Genomic DNA, 6,411 nt, shown 5'->3' with positions numbered 1-6,411 from the left:
GCATGCCCAGATAAGCGCCCAGCAGCACGAGGGTCTGTCTGCTCGAAGAAAAAAAAAGAAAGGGAAGCCAGCGCGAAACGAAGTTGTTTGTCTTCTCCTAACGATAAACCTTCCGCCGCAAATAAACATTCTTACTCCCGCTGCGCGCGGCACAGACGCTGCGATAAACGACACGCAACGTCTGTTTTTGTTTCTTGACATGGTGGAAGGTAAGTTGCATGTGCCTTTAAGCCAAGTAGAGTTAGCAGAAGAGTGTGTTCGGAGGTCGCTTCAGCGGAGGCAAGTAATACATGTTTTGGCAGGTTGAGAACAAAGAGTAGAAAGGCTTTATTCCACAGTAAAACAGGTTTGCCGAGTGGCAGTGGTGGCACCCCTGTCGAGCAGCCACATCCCAAGAAAGAGCAAGGGGCAGTGATCCCCACGTGGTGGCCAGGCGAGGTAACTGAATTTCAAAGAAGCAGGGGACAAATAACAGTGGCAGACGGTCACTACAAGTATAATTACTGTATATACTACCAAAGGCTGCTACCTTTGGTAGCATATACAGTAATTCTAGCTACAAGCCCCCCCCCCCCCCGCCCTATATAATAGTATGCCGGACGCTTAGGTGTGAATGGCGAGAGGAATGCAGCGTTAATGTTTAACATAAACGGGTTTCACGCGGTCGCACGACACTGTCTCTTCTTTGCTGCATACGTCAATCTTCAAGGTTTTCTCTGAACGCGGAACCACACGAAAGGGGCCTTCGTAGGAACGAGTCAGCAGTCGCGCCGCAGAAAGACGTTCGTGGTTGTTTCCATCGTCGGAAGACTAAAGACAGGCTGCCCGCGGGCGAAAAAGGGGAGGGGGGGAGGGGGGCGTAGGTCGAAGCTGGTCGAGCAAGGAATGTAGCCTCTCTAGTGCTGCGCCGCCTCTGGCGGAGTGCCTTGCTGGGTGCCGAAAAACTGGCCTGGAAGGCGAATTGCTGATACATAGAACGCCTCGGCAGCAATGGCTCCAAGGTCATCCTTGATTGTTCGCAGCCCCAGTAGTACTCATCACCATCATCGGCCTGTTTTATGTCCATCGCAGGACGAAGGCGTCTCCCTGCGATCTCCAATTACCCCTGTCCTGCGCCAACCGATTCGAACTAGCGCCCGCGAATTTCCTAATTTCATCGCTCCACCTAGTCTTCCGTCGTCCTCGATTGCGTTTCCCTTCTCTTGGTACCCATTCTGTAACCCTAATGGTCCAACAGTTATCTAACCTGCGCATTATATGACTTGCCCAGCGCCATTTTTTTCTCTTGATGTCAATTAGAGTATTGTCTATACCCGCTTTCTCTCTGATCCAAACCGCTCTCTTTCTGTATCTTAACGTTTTGCTTAGCAATCTTCGCTCCATCGTTCTTTGCGCGGTCCTTAACTTGTTCTCAAGCTTCTTTGTAAGTCTCCAAGTCTCTGCCCCATATGTCAGCACTGGTAAAAAGCACTGATTGTACACCCCTCTTTTCAATGATAGTGGTAAGCTTCCAATCAGGATCTGGCAATGTCTGCCTTATGCGATCCAACCCATTCTTATTCTTCTGTGAATTTCCTCCTCATGATCAGGGTTCCCTGTGATTATTGACGTAGGTAAACGTACTCCTTCACAGACTCTAGAGGCCGACTGGCGATCCTGAACTCATCTTCCTTTGCCCGGGTATTCAACATTATCTTTGTCTCCTGCATATTATTATTCAACCCCAGTCTTACACTCTTTCTGTTAAGGGCATCAATCATTTGTTGTAAGTCGTCTGCATTGTTGCCGAATAGAACAGTGTCATCGGCAAACCGAAGGTTGCTGATATAACCGCCGTCGATCTTTACTCCTAAGTCAGTTTAATAAGCAGTTTAATAGCTTGAAGAAGTTTAATAGCTTGAATACTCCTTCCAAGCACGCAGTGAATAGCATTGGAGAGATTGTGTCTCCCTGTCTGACCCCTTTTTTTATAGGTATCTTCCTGCTTTTCTTGCGTAGAATTGAGGTAGCTGTAGAACCTCTGTAGATATTTTCCAGGGTATTTACGTAAGCGTTCTGTACTCTTTATTACGTAATGCCGCTATGACTGTTGGTATCTCTACTGAATGAAATGCCTTTCCGTAATCTATGAAAGCCTTATAGAGAGGCTTATTATACTCTACGGATTTCTCGATTACCTGATTAATAACATGAATGGGATCCACTGTAGAGTATCCCTTCCTGAAGCCAGCCTGTTCTCTTGGTTGACTAAAGTCCAGCGTTGCCCTTATTCTAGGAGATTATTTTGGTAAATATTTTATATAATACTGGGTGTAAGTTAATGGGCATATAATTTTTCAATTCTTTAACGTCTCCCTTCATGTGAATTAGTATAATGCTTCCATTCTTCCAGTTTTCTGGGACCCTTGCGGTCCGTAGACAGTTCGTATAAACAGCCGCCAGTCTTCCTAGCATTATGTCTCCTCCATATTTGATTAAATCGACTGTTATTCCATCTTTTCCTACCGGTCATCCTCGTTTCATGTCTTGCAGGGCCCTTTTGACCTCATCGCTAGCTATAGGAGGATTTTTTGTATCCTGTTCATTACTGTTTCTAATTGAGGTATCCTGGCTCCTCTGGGTACTGTACGGGTCAGTATAGAATTCTTCCGCTGCTTTTACTATATCTTCGAGGTTGCTGATAATATTACCCTGCTTATCTTTTATTGCATACATCTTGGTTTGTCCTATTACAAGTTTCTTTCTCCATGATTTCAGGCTGTGTCCATCTTTTACGGCTGCTTCAGTCTTTCTCACGTCATAGTTTCGAATATCGCTTATTTTCGCCTTGTTGATCAGTTTTGACAGTTCCGCGAATATTATCTTACCTCTTGAGTTGGACACTTCTATTTTTTTTGTCGTTTCGTTATTATTTCATGTTACTTGGCAGAGCTTGCCAGTAGTACTAAGGGTAGCGTTTCCATCCAGTGCTGTTTATCGAGCGTGGCGGGTAATGACGCCTTCAGCTGTCGGTAGAAACGCTCGCCCATGCCGCTGCTCTGTGGGTGGTAAGCTATGGTGTTATGCAGGCGCATGTCGAGCAGTCTGACCAAGGCAGAAAAAAGCGAGCTTTGGAAATATCGGCCTCGGTGAGTAGTTATTCGCAAAGGACAACCGTACCGCAATACCCACGTAGCAACAAATGCTTCCACCAGTGTTTCGGCCGCGATGTCTTGCACAGGCTTCGCCTCATGCCACCTTGAGTACCGGTCAACACGCGTGAAAAGATACCAGAAACCTTGACAGAGTGAAAGAGGCCCCACCAAGTCTAAATGCACGTGATAGAAACGGCTTCACCGCTGAAGGCGTGTGCCGGGTCATTTTCACGGCTTGACAGTCTTGGCAGCTTCTTGCCCAGATTCGAACATCCTTGTTGATCCCTGGCCAGATGAAGCAGTCTGTGATAAGCCTCTGTGTCGCTCTGATGCCGGGATGGCTTAGGCCGTGCAGTGAATTGAATATTGGCCGCCGAAAGTGATGGGGCACAAACGGGCGAGGAACTGCCTGCGATATGCCGCACGTGACCAATGTTGTTGTGTAGGGAAGCGGCATCTCCCGCAAGCTGGAGCGACGAGCCTTTTCCCCGCAATTGGCATAGCTCTGGGTCGTTTTGCTGGACGGAGGCTAGAGCTTGAAAATTCATACAGCCAGCAGGCACAGCGCCGATCCGCGACAGTGCGTCAGCTTTATGGTTTTTAGTCCCAGAGATACGGCGGATGTCCGTACAAAATTCGGAGATATTATCGAGAGTTCGGAGGGAGCCGGTCTGGTCGGGATGAGACATGACAAAAAAAGACGTACACTGACCAAGTAAAACTTATTAAAGGAAAAGATGTTTCGGGCTTCTATACGGAAGCCTTGTTCACAATGGAGCGAAAAAGGTTGATGTGCGTGCTTGAATAGGTTTTAGCATGTGGCTCAAACACCGTGCGTAAGTCAGGGGGAGGGTTCCTTCGTTTCGATTGAGCGTGTGTTCTGTTGATTGTATCTCGAGTGACTCCAGGTACAGACGTGACTTCCAGTTTCTTGACCGATTAGACTAGATTTCATCCAGTCAATATTCTGCGTAGTCGTTGCTGCGTCCTCTCCCAAAACATTCGAAGCCACTCTTCTCTTTATAATTATTACACACAGTGCGCACTAAAAACACGGACGAAGAATAGAGACGAAACACGAAAGGTCCTGTTGCGTCCCTATTCTTCGTCCGTGTTCTTAAATGCGTGCTGTGTGTAATAATTATGCAGATGTACTGACTCGCCCAGCTAGCTACCGTACTCTTCTCTTATCCACATCGTTTTAATGTTGGTGTAGCTGCTGTTTGAAGTTGCCCGTCTCCCCTATGTAGACACAATCGCAGTCCTTTCCTGTCGTTGTTTACAAGATCCCCTGTGCGGACTGCGATTTCGTCTGCATAGGGGAGACGGGCAACTTCAAACAGCAGCTATACCAACATCAAAACAATGTGGATAAGAGAAGAGTGGCTTCGAATGCTTTGGCAGAGCCCGCAGCAAAGACTATGCACAATATTGACTGGATGAAATCTAGTCTAATCGGTCAGGAAAGAAACTGGAAGTCACGTCTGTACCTGGAGTCTCCCGAGATACAATAAACAGAACACACGCTCAATCGAAACAGAGGAACCCTCCCCCTTCTTAAGAGCGGTGCTCGTGCCACATGCTAAAACAACATATTTAAACAGGCACATCAACCTCTTTCGCCCCACTGTGAACAAGGCTTCCGTATGGAAGCCCGAAACGTCTTGTCCTTTAATAAGTTTTACTTGGTCGGTGTCCGTATTCTTTTGTCAATATTTGGAGATAAAGGAAAGTTGCCGAAGCTCACGTTCTGAATACGAGCAACTGTTGTTCTTGAAAACTTGTGGTCGGTGAGATTGTAAAACCTATAGCCTTCAAGAAAAAAACGGAAATGCTTGACATCACAATAAATAGGGCCAACGTCTCCCTCCCGAAGGTGCTGTAGCGAGCTTCTGTGGGTTTGACGCGGTTTGAGAAGAAACCCAGTGACCTCCAGTCTGTGCCATTGTGCTGCTGTAGTACTGCACCCACCCGTGGTTGACGCGTCTACCATAAGGCGAGTTGGGGTGTCGGACAAGGGATGAATCAGCAACACTGCAGTATCCAACCACGTTTTGGCTTCCTGGAAGCTGTGTGCGTGCTCCGAGGACCAGTTGGAAGGTAGCCGGTTTTTTGGAGTCACGACAGAGCAGGTCGGTAAGCGGCTGAAGAACTTGCGCACAGGATGGTATGAAGCGCCTGTGAAAATTTACGAGCCCCTGAAACTCGCGCAACTTTGTGAAGGATGTTGGAGAGGGGAGGTCCTCGATTGCCCGCACCCGGGGTTCAAGTGGCTTGATGCCTTGGGGTGAAATGCGATGGCCGAGAACATCCAGGGCTTCAACTCCGAAAATTCATGTTGGGGGCTTTAGGACTACGCCGTGTTCATCCAGTCGCTCAAATAGAAGGCGAAAGTACTCGTTGTGCTCTTCGTCTGTGTGTCTTGCAACGAGAATATCGTCAAGGTAGACGAAAATGAACAGGAGTCCGCGCATAACCTCGTCCATGAACATCTGAAAAGTTTGTGCCGCATTCTTCAAACCGTAAGGCATACGGAGAAACTCAAACAGGCCAAATGGAATAGTGATTGCTATCTTCGCAATGTGGCTGGGTTCGGCAGAAATTTTGTGGTATGCCCTCATCAAATTGATCTTGCTGTATACTTTGTTTCGTGCTAGACGAGCGCCGAAGTCATGTACATGGGGAAGGGGATATTGATCCGGCGTATTAACGGCATTCAAAGCTCAGTAATCACCGCAAGGCCGCCAGACGCCACTGTCCTGCTTTGGAACCAGATGGAGAGGAGAAGACCAATTGCTGGAGGAAGGACGAATAACGCCGAGCTGAAACATGTGTCCGAACTCACGGCGTTTGACTTCCGACTTCCGTCCAGCGAGCCTCCGTGGCCTCGCGGCGACAGGTGGGCCGCTGGTGGCAATTTGATGCGTCACCTTGTGTTTCACATGCAGCGCGTCGTTTCGGGGTATCGTGAGTTGCGTATACTAGGCAAGTACCTTGTCGTACTTTAAGACCGACCGAAACGTACAGATGCTAGGTGAGGTGAGGTTGGACTGCAGGCCGAGTACAGCGAGGGATGTGACGTTATCCCTTAGGCGCCGAACGCAAACACTCACATCTGGGTTGAAATGGCTGAGGAAGTCCTCTCCCAGTATGGCAAATCTGACGTCGGCGATCACAAACACCCATCTGTGCAAGCGCCGGAATCCGATATCTATCGTTATTGACCGGAGCCCATACGACGCAATGGCAGTGTCGTTCACCGCGTGGAGCGTGGGTG

Source organism: Dermacentor variabilis, chromosome 2 (assembly GCF_050947875.1).
Source record: "Dermacentor variabilis isolate Ectoservices chromosome 2, ASM5094787v1, whole genome shotgun sequence".
Lineage (NCBI taxonomy): Eukaryota > Metazoa > Arthropoda > Arachnida > Ixodida > Ixodidae > Dermacentor > Dermacentor variabilis.
This window is presented reverse-complemented; position numbering follows the sequence as displayed.